At 39.9% G+C, this 18,208-nt stretch overlaps 1 pseudogene; it reads right to left on the bottom strand.

The window, feature by feature from the left end:
- Positions 1-1,102: 1,102 nt before the first annotated feature.
- Positions 1,103-5,546, bottom strand: LOC147463926 (uncharacterized; annotated as a pseudogene).
- Positions 5,547-18,208: the final 12,662 nt, after the last annotated feature.

The raw sequence follows: 18,208 nt of genomic DNA, 5'->3' as shown, positions 1-18,208 counted from the left end.
GAGCCCTATGACTCCTTCATGGGGAATGTTTTCATAACATTTCTTGATATCTGCTAGAAAAACACAGGAGGCGTTCTTAGGGAGGTTTATGACTACATCATATAGGGAGTTCGTAATCCACCAAGACTAATGTTGTGACATAGCAAGGCTTTTTGGTTCAGAAAAAAACCTTTTGCTTGATAAGAGGAATGCATATTTTTAGGGTACAAGCTAGTAATAAAGGTATTTTTATTCGATACCTAATGCAATTTTTTATGATTTGTGCTCTAGATTGGGCTAGTTTGTCTTTTGCTATGTCTTTTTACATTTGGTAAAATAACGCTATTGGCCCTTTTCTCTCAAGTCTAAGGCTTTGTTGTTATGTGGTGTTATGGTTTGGCTGTATAATTTTCCCATTGTTTGGTGGGACCTCACCCCTTGGGCACAACTCTTATAGTTGTATAGTGGGAACTTCCCCTCGCTTAACTTTCTCTTCCTTTCTTGGTGAGCCAGTATCTATTCCGGAATGAGTATCTCCTTGCTTGCTTGCACTTCAGATTGCTCCTGAGGCTCCTTGTCACCTGGCACCTAACCCTTGAAATTTTTCAAGAGACTCACATTAAAAGCATTGTGAATTTTCCAAGTTTTTGGCAACTTCAATCTAAAGGATATATAATTTATCTTCTCTAGAATCTGGAAAGGGCCATAGTATCTCGCATTCTTAGCTTTGGAAAAAGCGGCTCATTTCCCTTTTGTTTCCTAAAAGCTTGAAACTCAAAGAAAGTGGCTCAAAAGCTGGCACCCAACCAGAGGCAGCACGTTTTGCGAAAATCCGTACAAGTGCCATCTCAGTAGCGTAAATCACGAAAATTCGTACATCCATCCCACCACACACATTTCAGAGTCCGACCTGTGATACCCTTAGTAAAAATGAAAAGGTCATCTGCCCTTCGCCAATGCTTGCCCCTTTGTCCAAGCACGTGTCTATCACTGTGCACCACACGCGACTCTTGCCACCATGCCGCCACTTGTGCCCACTGACTCTACACGTTGCAAACGATCATATTTGCCTCCTCATTGTGATGATTGTCCACCTATCCTCTGGATCTTTGCTTCCCAAGTGTCAATTAGAAAGTTGTACACTTGAGTTGACCCTGCCACATAGAGGCGGTTGCCAATCACCCCACAAGCAAAGAACTCCCGATAGATGAACAATGACGCTGCATGGGGCCACTCATCTGTGATGGTGTTGTGAATGATGAAAGAGCAACACGATGAGTCAGACCAGTTGCACCAGTCGGAGCCAAGAACATTGAAGACCTCGTTCATGGCCATGATGCAATATTGGCCAAGGTGATCTAAGTGGTGCATCACCTTGAAGAGGAGCTGTCTGGTGGAGAGATAGTAGGTGGAATAGAGAAGGGCAGGTGCAGATAGGATCTCTGCAAGAGGACCACTAGGCATGCGTCAGTGATACCAAGGAATCGCTGCTTGCAATAGAGGGGTGGTGCACACCATCGTGCCAGGCCACGTAGGTAGAGGCTAGGCAATTGTTGTAGATGCACGTCACTTTGAGGAGGCAAAGCATGGCTATGTTGTTGGGGAGGCTTGGTATGATCTATTTTGATGTGAAGTCTTTTATGCTGGAATGAGGGTGGAGCTTTGGGTGGAGAGTAATCACCAACATCTAATGAGAGTGGTCAAATCATGTAGCCGCTTTACAATGCAATGCTCTGTAGACTAGAGGAAGACACGCCTCTCTCTCTCACTGTGTGTGTGTGGTTGTGTGTGTAGCTGTTTTTACTAAAATAATAAGATGTAATTGAATTTTAACATTCAAAAGATAGCTGGCTTTAGAGAAAAGGTTACAAAAACAACTCAGTCTTAGAATTATCTTTGTACATAGCCTATGAGAATGAAACCTCATTCCAATATAAACTAATAGTAGTACTTACCAAGCAGTAGGAGTAAGTGTAATCATGGACATACATTTTCTTTACGCCAAAAAAATTTCAAGAAAGGATAGACTCCTCACCTGCATCCATCCAAACAAGACAACACATACATTAGCCTTGGATGTGTTTTACAGGTGTCAATGGACTATATCAGTTTTTATCCATGTCCAACTTATAGCTTTTGAAACTTAAAACCAATGTCTAGAGTTTTTCAAGGTATTCAAGATTTGTTTGTTAAAAAGTTTTATTTAACCCAAAAACTATATTATAAGTTTGGTTCCTATCTTTTAATTGTACCTTAAACCAAACATACTAACAGAAGGTCACCAACATTTCCAATCCAAGTGTCATATTTTCTATAGCAACTCACTATTCAATATCAGATTTTACCAGATTTGTCAGGCACTAATTCCTTTAGTTTTTTAAAGAATTATGAAGCTATAAAGTAGCGAAAAAGATCTTTTAAATGCCTCTTATCAACCCAAACTTCTAATTGGCAGTAAAAGGTAACTGACTCGACCATGTGTATCTAACTCAAAATATATATATGTCCACAATGAATCATTCTCCTTAAGTTTGTATGTCCCAAGTTATTTTATATATTTTTACCAATCTTTCCACCAAGTATATTGCATCAACCTATTGAACGAGGTGTCAAACCTTCCAAGAAAACAAAAACCAACACAATACCCCATCCTTCTATGTCAAAAACGAGCTAGAACTAAGATGTTAGTGCATCAAAAAAACCTGTTTACAGCTTGTCTAGCAATGTTTTTTTACAAATACCCATATTTGTTTATAGTCTTCTCAGTGTATATTCCAGATTTCATGCCATATAAGACAGTAAGCAAGATTTTCAACAAGTACAACAATCCCAAAATGGCACAAGGAAAGCAAAACCCCATGATACCATGCAAGAGTATGTAGAGTTTCCACGTGTTAGATACAGAGTGTTGGGGTACCATTGTAGTATAGCTCCAATGACCAACGAAATTATCAATCCGGAGAGATGAGCTACCGGATAATCTTAGTGCTTCTATGTACATGCAAGATCTATGGACGTATTTACATCCTGATGTTTGTATCCGGGTCATCCTGCATCTGATCACAAAGTGGAGGAATGACCTCATTAACCATATATCAAAAGTGATCATGAGAAAAGATAAGCATTATCCATGTGCAGTAGACACTTCCAAGAAAGAGGCTGATCACACGTTGGAGGGCCGAAATGCAAGGTCAAAATATTTGGAGCATGATCAAATAAAATCAATGTATGATCAATGCTCATCTCACAGACAAAGTCATCATACTGTTGTAAATTCATTAAATACCAGTGGTCCAATCGTGCACAGTAAGAAGAGCGCCCATTATGCTGAAAAGTGAAGCAACACTCACACGATTAGTGAGCTAATCATGGCAACATGGATGGTGACTCTATGAGGTGAGCTTCTTGGCCTATGGAGGAGCTAAGCCACAATGATTGGCAATCTCCACATCCACTTCCCTTCACCTCCAATGAACCCAATCACACACACTAAGATTGCAAGATGCACACAACACTAATCCTATCATGCAGCACACTAATCACAAGCACACACACATACATCTATTGAGCACCACACTCCAATCAAACCTACATGCACATACAAGCAAAAGAAGTATGAGACATGCATAGTGAAAGAGAATTAAGCATTGATTAGTGTTAATCAAGTCACATGAGCAAGGAGAAGCTCAAAGACTCCATAGCCACACACCTCATGAGCTCTCACCAAAGAGTGGTCTCAACAAATGAGCTTGAAAACCCTAATTTCTTTTACACACTGCCTTACATACCTAGGGTAAAAATATGCAATGTTCGGGCGCCCAAGGCCTTTAGGGTTTAACCACTTACTGGATCTGCAACCTAAGCACACTAACTGACCTGTTCTTTACATCTTGGAACTCCCATTGAACCCAAAACACATTAAAAACAATACAATGGCTTGAAATAAATCGGGAATTTACAAAACATGACCATTTTGAGAAAATGTGAAAAATGTGTAACTCCAATCTTTATTACTTCTTCATGTTGATCTTTGATGTGCATCCGTAAGGCTTGGGCCTTTAGCATCTTCTGTTAACTGCCGTCAACTCAATTAACATTTTTTCCCTTTTGATTTTAGTGCCCGTCCTCGGGCACTGTTGAAAAGTGTCCGTGGAAGGCTTTTGTTTGGTTGTTGATGGGCTGATCGTCTTCATTTGTCGTTGAATTTTTTTGATGAGGTAGCATCTTGATTGGTCCAAATATGTCTGATATGAGAGATGATGTTGCATTTGTCCGTTGTAATAGCATAATGATGGGGCTGCTATTTACTTTAGCAACTTTTGATGTTGTTGTGTTGTATACCTGCTTCTTATGTATCTTAGGATATTGTCGAGGTTGATACCTTGTGAGCCTTCTTTCTTGGGAGGGACTTGATTTGCAATTTTGGTACCCATATCTGTATGTTATCCCTATAGTACTCATGTTCTTTTAAGCTCCATTGTGATTCTATCCATCCCACGTGTTTGTCTTTCTATGTTGATTTCCAGTCCTTAATCCAAACCGGATCATTGACTTTGACTAAACTGCTCGAAACAAGCACCTGCTTTACTTCCCTTTGCTTTCTTGAGTACTTTGGCTGATATACCTTTGATTTGTTGGGTGTCTCCTTAGAGGTTCAGTTGGGTCAAGAATCTACTTGAAGTTTTGAAAGCTTGACTTGCTTGAAGAAGCTGATCCATGAGGGTTCTTTGGTGTAGAGGCATATGCTGTCACATCTTTCATGCTAATCGGTGGAAGTTCCACTTTGGCTTTTTCTTTGTCTGCAAGATTTGTCTTTGATTCTTGTGACTTCTGTAACTCTGAATCTAGAATTAATGGTACCTGTAAATGTTGTTGGCTACCTCTTGGAAAATAAAGTAATAGCATTATGTCTTCTTTGTAGGCCTTGTGTTGGTCTAGCCACTGATGTCTAAGGATGACATCTGCATGCGTGTCTTTTGAAGGTTTCACCTGAAGCTTTACTTGTTCTTCATGTTGTTGGGTGCTAAAGGTAGCAACCATTTCTTTTTGACTTGTATACATACGTAGCATTATTTTGCTATCATGTTTGCATGGAGTGATGTGGAGGATCCTTGGATGTTCTCTGCAATCATATTGCACTCTACTGCTTTATCCAGTAGAGCATTGCATCTGACACTCGCTCCATTTACACTAATGAGGACTATAGCTATTCTCATTGTTGGTTCTATTGAATATCTATGTCCTGCTTTTGTTATGGTTTCATCTTGATCTAGCAATGTCTTTATGGAAGGTGGCTTGAGACTCTGTTTTCCAATTTGACTTTCATCAGTAGATTCGACTAGCAATGGCTATTTTTGTGGACTTCCTATAGCTTCTTGGTTGTCTACAACCCTGTTCTTCTTAACTTCTGGCTTTGGTGGAATTCTCTGCTCAATAGCTATTGTGGTTGCCCTTTGCTCTGTTTGATCTGCACTTGCTATTGCCTGATTTACTTTAAGATCTTCTAAAGTTCTATTCGATGGAGATGAATCATTTTCAAAAAGATCCACTTTGATATCAGTCTCCATTTTAACTGTGTGCTTGAGGACTTTGTGTTGTCGTCCGCGGGTGACCAATCCTGGTCTTCATTCTTGGTTGTCTTTGAAGACTGCATCTTGTTTCATTCTATATCTCTAAAACCTTTTGAGATAGTGTCTTTCCCCATATGAGGCCATCATGTACATCTTTTACTGTGATCACATGGAATTGGGCTATAATGTTATGTAAACTTACTTCAATGGTGGTGGAGATGATTCCCCAGCATTCTGCTTGTTTGTTTCCAGACATGCTCACAAATTTCGGAGCATCTTCCAGCTGTGGTTGGCCACATTTTTTCTAAGTGCAAAAGGACATGAGGTTCTTGTCTAGCTGAAAATATAGCTTTACTTCACTTGACAACTTTTCTTTGTGCTCACCAGTAATGTTGCACTTGATCTTCTCGAGATTCCTTTCTATGTTATTGATTTTGTTGTGGCAGTATCCTTTGGTTGAGCTTTATCTGCATTTTCTTTGCTTTGACCACCTGCTTCAATCTATATTGACTTGACTCTAATATTGTACTTTTTGTTTGCAAATGATGAGCATTATCTATCTGAGTAACCTTTGATCTTAGAAGATCCACTGTACTTTTTGGTAGAATCTTTCTCTTTGGAGGAGATTTAGGTGGTGACCTTTGTGTAGCCTTGTGAACTTTAGCTTCCGTTGATTTTGACTTTTCTATCACCTGTTCTGGCAGCTTGAGGCTTTGCATCATCTTCAGATAGTCTTTGACTTCAGTCCTACCATCCATAGGGGTTTGTACAAGGTCATGAACCTGCTAATAATAATTGCCATTTGCATCTAGATATGCATATGTGAGCTTGGTCACATGTAATTGTTTGAATACTATTGGATTTGTCAGTTTTTGGCTTTGATTTGTGGAGATCAGCTAAACTTTTGTCCTTGATGATCTTCATAGAGGCATTTATCTGTAGATCCTGATGGAATCTAGGTCAATTGAAAACTTCCAACAACCATATGATCTTTCAATGGTTTCTGCTTTGAAGAGGGATGTTGGCTAGAAGTTCTTGGGCGTCTAACCGGTGTAGCATTTCCTGGTACTAGAGCTAATTTTGATGAATTTGCAGCTCCCCCCTTCCTAGGGTGATCACTATAGCATGCTCCATTATGAGAGTTCAAAACTATTTGGCTCTGGTTTAATCTCACCTTTTGGGACTGTGAAGGCACACTTTGGGTAGAATTGTTGATGTTTGGCATCTGTAAACCTTCTGCATAGTTTCCTATGTATCTCCGTGAAACATGATAAATTATTCCCCAAGTCAAGCTGTAGATAGCATTATCTTTGCCTTAAAATTTTCTATCCCATGGGTCTCCTATGATATAAGCTTCTGTGATTTCAGGACCCAAGGCATCATAGATCTTAGAATCTCGTCTATATCTACGACTGTTCTGGTCAAAGTATATGGTCATTTGGTCACAACGTCGAAGCTTGATTTTTGATGGAGGAGAGTTTGGCTCTGCACAGATTTTTGGGTTCACTCGGGTAATATCCTTCAGCTCTAGAGAGGATGGGCTATAATAGCTTCTATCCTTTGAAATAAACGATCCTTTCTGATCTATCATTGGACACACGTCTATGAGCTGGGATGTGGGCTGTTCAAACACTGGTTGATCCTTTTTGTACAGTTGCCCTTTTTGATCTACATAGTGTGCATATGAATTATGTGTGCCATACAAAGCACACAACATTTTGTTTGATGTGTCCCTTAGACTCGTGAATGATTGCACACTTGTGGCATGGATGCAGAATCATTTGCAAACCAAATAGTCTTTTCAACATTCGGTGATATCTAGACACCTTGACCAAATTCACGCAAGAGTTTGTTGTTCAAAGAATCAATTTTAAGCTTTTCAGGTGCTTGTGCATCTTTATGCAAATTTTGAACTTGTAGTGCTTTTACTGGTGCTTCTAACGGTAATGCAAAATCATTTAATTGCATTAAAAGTGACGAGCTAGATGCACTTACATTGAGATTCACATTTCCAATTTCCTCTGTATCTTGCTTAGCAATTGATGTGTCCCTGCTGTCTGGATTTCTTGGACAATCTTTAAAAAAATGTCCACCTTTTCGTCCAAAATCTGAGCAATACGCCATGACTAGTGGTATTTAAATTGACTCTGTCATGTCAAGCTCTTGCAGAGGAGCTTTTGTTTTTGTGGTTTCCAAGTTGTCGACATCGTCTTTTAGAACACTAAGCATCAAGTTGTAGACTGCTCCGTCTTGACCTTTGTACCATCTTTGGCTTGGTTCTCCAATTAGACTGGCTTCTATTGGTTGATCTGTTGGATCTTCCATTTTTAGTTCTTGACTATAGATCTGACCATTGTAATCCATGTATAATGACCTTGATTGCATATGCACCAGTTGTATGTTTTGTTGGCTTGTGAAGATTTCTGGATAAACACTTGGGTTGACTTTCTAAACTTCTAACTGCACTTCATCTTTGAGCTTGCAATACTTGGCTCCACTGAAGTCTGTGAACATCTGGGAGTTCTCTGAATCTGGCTTCACTCTGATCAATAGGATTGTGGCTCTTGTGTCGCTTTTGCTGCTCATCAAGTATCTATGGCCTTCTGAATATGCATATAAAAATTTATCTCCATTGTAGCCATATAGTTGTAGAAGCTGCTCTTTTGCACTTGTGCTGATGTTGCCACTACTACTAGCTTGCTCTGCCGTACTTGAATTCTTGGCTCGACTTGAGTCCATGTTGTCTTGGTCTCTAAGAACTATTTCTTAGAAGATCTTGGCGTTGATTAGCAGAATTTCTCCTGCTCGGGTTTGACAAGTCTAATTTTTCCAAAGTACTTTTGGCAGTTGATTGCTCTTAGACTCACAAGAGTTGATTAACTCTAGCTCGAAAGTGTTAGTATTGATTGCAACCTTTGAAATGATGAAAATCTGGGCCTTGAATAGCCTAACCTGCAATCGAATGTGCTTTGTGCTCCTGTTCGTCTGATTAGAAGCTCAATTTGTAGTGCAATTACTTGGACTAGCCAATTTCTAGCGTGCACGATTTGTGGCAACACATTCCAGAACTGGGTTAGAACTGTGATGATCTTGGCTCGAATGATTACCAATTGTTTGTTGATGATTCCCTATTTCTAGGTCCAAATTTGAAACTCTCACAAGTTTTGCAACTCGCTTTTGCTAATTTTCACCCAAAATATGGTATTTTTGGCCCCGATTCGCAATTTCCAGGCGTGAACAATTCCCTAGCGACCAAATTTTACGCAAAAGTTCAATTTTGAATTCAGTTTCGTGTGAATGTAACCTAGCTGGTTAGCTATCTATATGCTTCGGTTTCTCAGCTACACTTGGTTCGTTTTCTATTTTATTTTGACAAAATTTTAAACAAAATCTACCGGCTTTGAGTTGGTCTCTTTTCTCGCCTTTTTTGACCGTTTTTCTACTGATGTAGTTCGCTTTTTCTCGGTTTTTTCTTGGCTGCTCTACTTGACTTGCTCGCTTTACGGTGTGTAACTATCCTGACTTTGCTTTTGCTTTTTATTTTGATTTTTTTTTTCGATTCCTCTCCCCTTCTATTATTTTTTGTGATATTTTGATTTTTCTAAAGTTTTTTGGTATTTTTTGAATGTTTACAAATTTGTGGTGATTTTTTTTTAATTTTATAGAGATTTTTTAAAGAGTATTTTAGAATTTTATGAATTTTTGTGATTTATCTGATCAATTTTTTATTTTTTATGGTGTTTTAACGAATTTTCTATATTTCTATGAATTATAAGTGTAATTTTTGATTTTTTTAAGGAGTTTTCTGTAAGATTTTTATTTTTATAAGTTTTTGGTGACCATTTTTTAATATTCATTTTTGGTGGTTTTTATGAAATTTTGGTTTTTTATTGGTTTTTGTGATTTTTAAAGGTTTTTTTATTTTTTATTGTGTGAATTTTTGTGTGGCTTATTTTATTTTTTAATGAATTTTAAGACCCCTTTTATTTTTATTTTTTAATGGATTTTGCCTTTTTTATTATTTTTGGTGAATTTTAATGGTTTTTTAAATAAAATAAATAAAACTAAAATTTAATAAAATTTAACTATTACTTACATGCTCCCTTGGGCGCTGATGATGACGATGGCTGGGCGCATGGACGGTGGGCTGAACTGAGTCGTCGTGGCAGTTGCACGCGAAGCGAGGCGGAGTTGCAGCGACGATTGCAGGAACACCGACGTGTCGCAGTAGGTGCATGAAAAGAGAGAGAGAGAGAGAGAGAGAGAGAGAGAGAGAGAGAGAGAGAGAGAGAGAGAGAGAGAGAGAGAGAGAGAGAGAGAGAGAGAGAGAGAGAGAGAGAGAGAGAGAGAGAGTACCGGCTGGCAGCGTGGCGCGCAGGAGGGCAGAGCGAGGAGAGAGAGTCAGAACTTATCAGAAGAGAAAGAGAGACAAAGAGAGTGTGTGCGCACTTGACGAGTCAGTAGTCAGCGCGCAAGGCGACAGTAGTACAAGACAAGGTCAAGACAAGTGGGCTTTTGGCAAGTGTGAGTGGGTGTGTGTGTGTGTGTGTGTGTGTTGTGTGCTAATAAGTCAAAGAGAGAGAGAGAGAGAGAGAGAGAGTGTGATAACGGCCAGCGGGGAAAGAGAGAAGAAGAAGAAGAGTATTTTAACGCCGTAGGAAACTATCTTAAGAGACCTTAAAGATCTATCAGTTGAGAGAGAGAGAGAGAAGAGAGAGGGGTCCAATCCCTTGGTGGCTCCCAGTGTCAACAGAGAAGAGAGAAGAAAAGACAAGAGAGCATGTGAGAGAGAGGAAATAAGAGAGAGAAAGTGAGGGGGAGGTTTTATTATGAGGCAAAATTCAAAATGATCATAGGAGGTGGTTCTCACCGGCACTAGCGGTCGGAGTCGGATTTTCACATCAAACTTGAAATTTGACAATGATCAAAATTTGTCAGAGCATATGTCCAAGCTCGTGATGAACCGGCTGGCGCTTGTCGAAACAAAGTTTTTTCAATTTTTTATTTTTTTTTAATGTCCGAAAAAGCCAAATTTAGTCAAAAATTAGTCGAAAACGTAAATGATCATATGAAAATCCAAAAATTACAAAAAATTCTCAAAAATTTCTAAAAATATCCATAAATCATCGGCAATCACAATCAAACACTTTCAACATGCATAAGCACACCAAAATTAGCGGCCCCCGAAAATAGCAAAATGCTCAAAACTCGACTAAGGAGGGCACAAAAGCGCTCAAATTGATGTCATAAATATGCACACAAAACAACTTGTCAAGATCACAAGATATCAAATTTTACGAAATTAAGCAAAAATTAGTAAAAAGTCACCAAAAATTATCCAAAAAATACTCTATTTTTTTAAAAAAAATCTCCACACATAGGGAATCAGTGTAGACAAATCAAATCACAATGATCACATCAATTTAAATGCCAAATAATTTTATCAATAAAATCCAAATAGGCAATCAAAATCAGCAAAATTAGGTAAAAAATTGACGCACTTGGAGTGTGTAAATCCTTGTTTTAAGCTAGAAAATGCAGCAATTGACCATTGCACACATCAAATATGCAAGCAAACATTGCACACATCAAATATGCAATCAAAAATGCAACAATTGACCATTGCACACATCAAATATGCAATCAAACATTGAATTAATCATGCTCATTAAGCAATTTTTACGCACACTCACACTAATAATTGGTAATTTTTCCCAATTTTTAGGTGTGCACACAAAAGGGTTAATCTTGTCAAAATTGCAATTTGAATTCATAAATCTCTAGTTAGGCATGGTCACAACACAAATCAATCATCACAATTGAAAAATCATTAAGCACACATTGAATTTTAGGTGCACAAACAAGGGCAAAATAGTGTACACACCTAAAATTAGCCATACACACACTCAATTAGAATGGACACACACTTGATTTTAGTGCACACACACTTGCAATTGACCATTCAAGAATGCAATTAGATCAATTACGCACACAATTAGCAATGTACATTTTCCAATCAGAATTGAACTTGTCAATTTCATACGCCTCCAAATATAATTTCTTTTGGCATTACGACGGCATAAAAATGAACATTTCAAAATTTTCATAGCATAACATAGCATCGCCATGGTGTTAATTAGCATAGCATAACATAGCATAGACATGGTGTTAATTAACATAGCATATCATAGCATCATCATGGCATCTCTACTCATCTCTACACATGTTTAGATTCTAGGGAGGTTGAGAATACCACCTTGTTTACCTTTCCAATGAAGATTGGTTGAACGGTTGAAAGATCCAATACTTAGTAGAAAATTAGTGTGTAAGTTAGCAAAAATTAGTGAAATTAGCAAGGGATTAGTGTGAAATTAGAGTGTCTAAACACACAATTGGTAAGATATGGTGACAAATTAGGGAAAAATGAACACATTACTTCATGCACACAAATCCAAAATCCACAAAACCATAAACACACAAGTGAAATTAATGAGGAAACACATCCGATTATACCATAATTACACTAGCGTAGGCCATCGTCCCCAACAACGGCGCCAAATGTTGGGGGTACCATCATATCATAGCTCCAATGACCAACAAAATTATCAATCCGGAGAGATGAGCTACCCAGCTAGGGCATGTAAACACTCACACAATTAGTGAGCTAATCATGGCAACACAGATGGTGACTCTATGAGGTGAGCTTCTCGGCCTATGGAGGAGCTAAGTCACAATGATTGGCAATCTTCACATCCACTTCCCTTTACCTCCAAAGAACCCAATCACACACACTAATGATTGCAAGATGCACACAACACTGATCCTATCATGCAACACACTAATCACAAGCACACACACATAGATCTATTGAGCACCACACTCTAATCAAACTCACATGCACACACAAGAAAAAGAGGGCAATCACACAAGATTAGAGAGAGATTAATCACTAATTAGTTACGATTTAGCTAATCAAAGCATCATTAGCAATCATAAGAAGTATGAGAGAGACATAATGGAAGAGAATTAAGCATTGATTAGTGTTAATCAAGTCACATGATTAAGGAGAAGCTCAAGGACTCCATAGCCACACACCTCATGAGCTCTCACCAAAGAGTGGTCTCAATAAAAGAGCTTAAGAACCCTAATCTCTTTTACACACTGCCTTATATACCTAAGGTAAAAATATGCAATGTTTGGGTAACAAGGCCTTTAGGGCTTGACCACTTACTGAATTTGCAACCTAGGCACACTAATGTTAATCCTCATGGCTCACGGACACCATATCACCTACGACGGACGTTGTATTATTTACTTGGTAGAGTCAGGTACTGGGCTTGTCGGTCCAAAGGAAAAGGATAAGAGTGATCGCCGATGAGAGGCGCACTCTAACTGGAACATTCAAGGGATTAGTTGGCTAAGCATGGGCGCCCAAGTGTGAATGGGGTGAGCTCATATAAAAGTCAACTAAACCTAAAATTCACTCATTCTCTCATTTGTGCAATTGAAGGGTGCTCTTGCTCCATCTCCATCTTCTTCTTCTTCATCTCCTTGTGTGTGTATGAGAGAGAGAGAGAGAGAGAGAGAGAGAGAGAGAGAGAGAGAGAGAGAGAGAGAGAGAGAGAGTGCGATCGAGCATTGCGGCGGCATGACGGCGGCGAGGCAGTTGAGCGCAGCGTAGCGACATCTCCATCGGCGGGGACCCAAGGTAGTATAAACCAAGACCCGAACATAGAGGCTAGTGACTCTTCCTCTGACTACGACGTCATGGAGGGTTTTCCAATGCTTAATCCCGATAGCTCAAGCCAAGACATGCATGCCATGGGTCCACGGTCCGGGCCGAGCGTGCCGCCTGAAGAAAACCTTTAGTAGAGCCACTCGCTCCGAACATGGAGCTAATGATGTAAATGAGGGGGGTGGGGAAGTAAATTCTCCATTCATGACCAAAGTAGACCCTATACCCTTAGACTTCATTCCTGCACCTCCTGACTCTTCAGAGCTATTCCCCTTCGAGGTCATATTACCCGATGGTAGAAGCCTTGCCGAAGTGCAAGAGGTTGAGAGATATATCCTTGCAGCTAGGGAAAAGGAAAGTGAGAGCTTATGCAAGGTGGAGCAACGAAGAGAGTTAAAAGCGAAAGCCCCTATGTCAATATCCTTGCTAGGAGAGCAATCGAGTGCTCATGACTTAGCAACCGCTAAGGGCCAACCCCTAGAAAGCAACATTGCATCTAGCTCAAAGGACACCCCTAACACCTCAATCCTAGATGGAGCGTTCTTAAATGAGAACTTGGACTGCGAACTACAAACAGAAACTCTAAGCGATCTATCATTAGGAAATTTCAGAGGTCATTTGGAGGGCCATATGAAGAGAGAGAATAATAGAGCGCGTCCAATGAGCACGAAGGCTACGTTACGTAGGACAGTATGTGGAAAGACTCAAAAAATAAGAAAATAGCATAAAACTTTCACGAATCTAGGATTGTAGCATCGTAATTTCCTTCCTTTTACCGAGCTTTTAGGTGCTTGCATGTGGTCCCACTTCTGATATTCTCTTATGGTCATTAACGTACTGGAGGGTGACCATTAAGCCCGCACAAGATATTGGAATTCTAAAACACTTTCCCTCCATTAGAATGCTTTCAAAGTGAATCTCCTTCCACTAAAGCTTTTCTCTGAGAGCTATGGCGTCCACGTCTTCTCGCCCAAGAGGCTCCAGGTGTTTACTGTCTCTCACACCAACAACCAACAACTGCACTTTGCCTAGAAGGCCAAGTAGTAGCATATCCTCAATTACAATACCAGCTTCAATAAGTGCAGAGAACCAATGGGTTGGACAAAGGATAAACAAAGGTTCATGGGTCCTCATGCAACCAAGAAGACCCAAGAGGTCTAGTGGTATCAACGTTTACCGCTCAGCATGGAAGGCCAGAGTGTTGGATTTCAAAGTTGAAATCGGCAAAAGATCTGTAAAGGAAGTTCTTATTCAGCATGTGTCTACCCATCCAGAGGTGATAGCAAACGGTGGAAATGTATCAGATATACATCAACCACGTTGCAATTGTAAGTACTCTTGACATGTGAACTTACTGATACTCTCATTATAACTTTTCTTATATATTTTGCAATGTTTCTTCCGCTTGTTATGAGCAATGTCTCCATTCTTCACAGCTCAATTACATTAGATTTGTCATTTGTACTTATTGATACTCTTAGTTTAACTCTTCTTATATATATTGCAGATGTTTATCCCTCTTCTTATGAGCAATGGGAGCCTGTGGAGTGCATAATAGGCCTCTTCCATGTTGTTCATGCCCACATTGGTTCTCTACAGTATTCAGGGAGGAGCAGCAAAAGACTGGCTGATGAGGGAATCTTTTTTTATGACCACTTTTACCAACTCAGCTCAGGGAATAAGAATGGCATGTTGGTGAAAGTGCCTCTACCAACCGATTGGAACACTGTGGACTGGCCAGTTCCCGAGGAAACAATGGTGGAGGCAATGCGAAGTAAGCTCTACAAGGATATACAAAGGTCTCTACGTAGCTCTATTCCCACCAAACTGGTTAGAATTGCAAACTTTTGTCCTGTTGCACTCTTCATAGAGCTGTTTCATAGCTACAACATCCGAGTTACGAAAACTATGTTCATGTGCAAGTCATTTCAGCAGTCATCCTGTGACAAACTTCTTGACAAAGGATGGTATGCAAAGGAAGAGATTGGTTTATGGTGAGAGGTCGCGCTTGATACTCTAGTTGTCAAGTACATGATTGCAAGCCAATCACAGTTACTCTCGTTTTGGTATATGCGATCACAAATGCTCAACGGTAAGTATATTCCTATGGACAAGGTTTCTGCAGGTTTGGAAGATAATCCTGATGTGGATGTGGAAGTGATTGATAAATTGCATGGCCTACTGTTGGTGGTTACAATAAGGGAGCTATGCAGTCTTCAGCATTTGCGGCATGACATAATTGAAGAGTCAATGGACAAGGACCTATCAGATTTTTCCTTTTTCCTAGCTGGCCGTAAGGTGATGCGGCGAAGGGAAAAAGATATTTTGTGCAAAGAGTTGGATGGTCCGGTTGAAGTAGTGTCAATGTAACAGATATTCTTGTGAACCCAAGTGTATACAAATGACTTTCAAGACATGAAGTTTATTGAGCTCATTTTTCAATTGTGCCTTGTGAAAAAGTGTGCTTGAAATACATTTCTTTACCATGTCAAATCTCTCTCTCTCTCTCTCTCTCTATGTTAGACAAGACAAAGACATGATAGAAGAGTCATCTTAATTCATTAGAAAGTACAAACTTGTCCGTGAACAATGGACTGAGATACAATTTTTGTAAGCATGGAATCAGAATGTCTTCAAGGTAAAAATCGAAGGAATGCCCCTCGAAAGAAGGTGGTGAGATAGTTGTTCCCGGCGGATTTAGTTCTTCCTTTTCAGGAGTATCATCAATTAGTAGTGTATTAGTTACACCGATTTGGCTAAACGGTTTGTACAAAAGAGGTAAGTGTGGTTTTTTAGGGTGGTAGTGGCCCTCAACGGTAACGCATTTTCTTTGATCATACAAAAAGGCAAAATCTGACGTGTGAGCGTGGCATACACTGCAAACTATTGCAACTAGTGGCGACAAGTTTTGCCTTTGCATTGAAGACCATATGGCAACTCTGAAGCGTGGAGAAGAAACTGAATAAATTCCTTGGTTCCTGGATGAACCACGACTCGACAAGTTCCCATCCGAAACGCTTGCAAATCCTCAAAGGGTCCTCTGTCACCGAGAGGCACCCGCATCAGCAGCAATCCATTGACGTCCAAGATAATCAACCTCTGTAAAAGTTGACAAGTACATATAAGTAGTTAGAAGCTGAACATATTTTGCCATAGTTGAATAGACATTACCGGAACAACCGTATCTACAGGTAGCAAGGGTCCATACTGGGTCTCTGTAGTGTTCATGTCGTTGTTGCTCTCCTCTGCTTTATCTTCATAGTCATCATTCACATCTTCATCAGGGGTCTCCCCCATGGCTCTTTCTGCCTCATTCAAGGTTTCCTCCAAGGTCTTTTCCTCTCCCTCGGTTGATCGGCTTGCCTCATACATCCTTGCTTGATCCATATCATTTTGCTCATCCCTAGGCCTGCTTTCCTCATCCATATACTTTTGCTCATCTATAGGCCTGCTTTCCTCATCTTGGGTTTCAACCATAGGCTCTTTTGGCTCCTCCACTGGCTGACTTGGCTCTTTCATTGTCTCCTTTGGTTGTACACTAGCACCTTCCATATGCTCATTTGACCTTTCCTCATCCTCGGCTCTTTCATCTTCTGCTGGTATGACCCCCTCGGCCCGTTGTGATACCACTGTATCGGATGTAGGGGTTTGTCGTGGTGGAACGTCATGTTTTGTTAGATCAATAGTGCGGTCATCCAAGTCGATATCTTCAAGCTCTCTGGGGCTAGACATAGTAAGCAGGTGTTGTATTAAACTTACCCGGTATCTTTGCAAATAATCATATGTGTAGTTTTTTAAAGCACTCTGCAAAATTGAAAGACCACATGGTGAGAATTCTTTTATAGACTAAACCAAAACTAACTGAATGCATTGCCAAATGGGTACCTTAGTCATGAAAGGTTTTAATGCAAAGTAGCTTTGCAGGACATATTCTGCATGGAGAAGACATCTCCAGCCGCAAGAATTTCCATCGGTTTGATTTGGGACAGGTACATCTTTGATTGGGGCCTTGTATAGCTCATACCTTCCACATAGCTTGCCATAGGCAAGCAACAACCTCTTTATACAACTGCACAAAGCAATGTCAAGATGTTAGCATGAGGCTTCAAATTTACATGGATATCTATAAGAAACACTTTCTGATACAAAACACTTACAGCCTAATTTCAGGGTGGGTTCCTTTTATTGAATTGAATACCCACACTGCTGGTTGGTCAACATCAAGGCATATGAGACTCAAGTGATGGTTGTTCTCATATGGAAAGATGATGACAGTAACTTCCAGCATAGCACAGTGGAGAAACCAACTCTCAAAGGTCCCAGATGGACTATTCTTTTGTCTAATAATCACTGACATTTGTGGATCAAGAAGAAACACCTCTGTGTGGGTGTGCAGTGGGAGTTGACTTTTGATCAGGCTGCAGAGACTCTCCCTGAGTTAGCAAACCTATTATCTGAGTTTTCAAAGCTAGCAAGATAGTAACACTTACTTAAGACAAGCATAGATAATTGTGTCTGAAATCTGAGCATCTGGATTATGCAATAAATTAATGTCCACTTTTTCCAGAGCTAGCTTTCTGGCTCCATCTACAAATGGTATCTCTGCAAGCAAACCATCCTTCATTGAAAGTAGAGTTTCTTGATTGCTTGCCTCTATGGACAGGGTCACATTGCACTCTGTTTGCCTCTGGGACTCCACTGCTACTTTTGCTTTCTCCTTAAGCTCTGCTTCCCTCATGTCCTCTGTTTGGCGAGCAATAGTCTCTGCCCTTGCCCTTGTATTCACATCATGTGTGACATCTACAACTGTGAGTTGTGGCACTAGCTCCGGGGGGTATAACAAAATTTCCCTCATTTTCTTATCCTTGCAGACATTGGGGATCAGTAGTTTGTCATACCTCCACCTTATTCTTTTCAGTGTCTC

This window comes from Adiantum capillus-veneris, chromosome 2, assembly GCF_014529385.1.
Source record: "Adiantum capillus-veneris isolate H3 chromosome 2, ASM1452938v2, whole genome shotgun sequence".
NCBI classification, from domain to species: domain Eukaryota; kingdom Viridiplantae; phylum Streptophyta; class Polypodiopsida; order Polypodiales; family Pteridaceae; genus Adiantum; species Adiantum capillus-veneris.
Note: the sequence above shows the minus strand (reverse complement) of the source record. Positions and strands in the feature narration are given on the sequence as shown.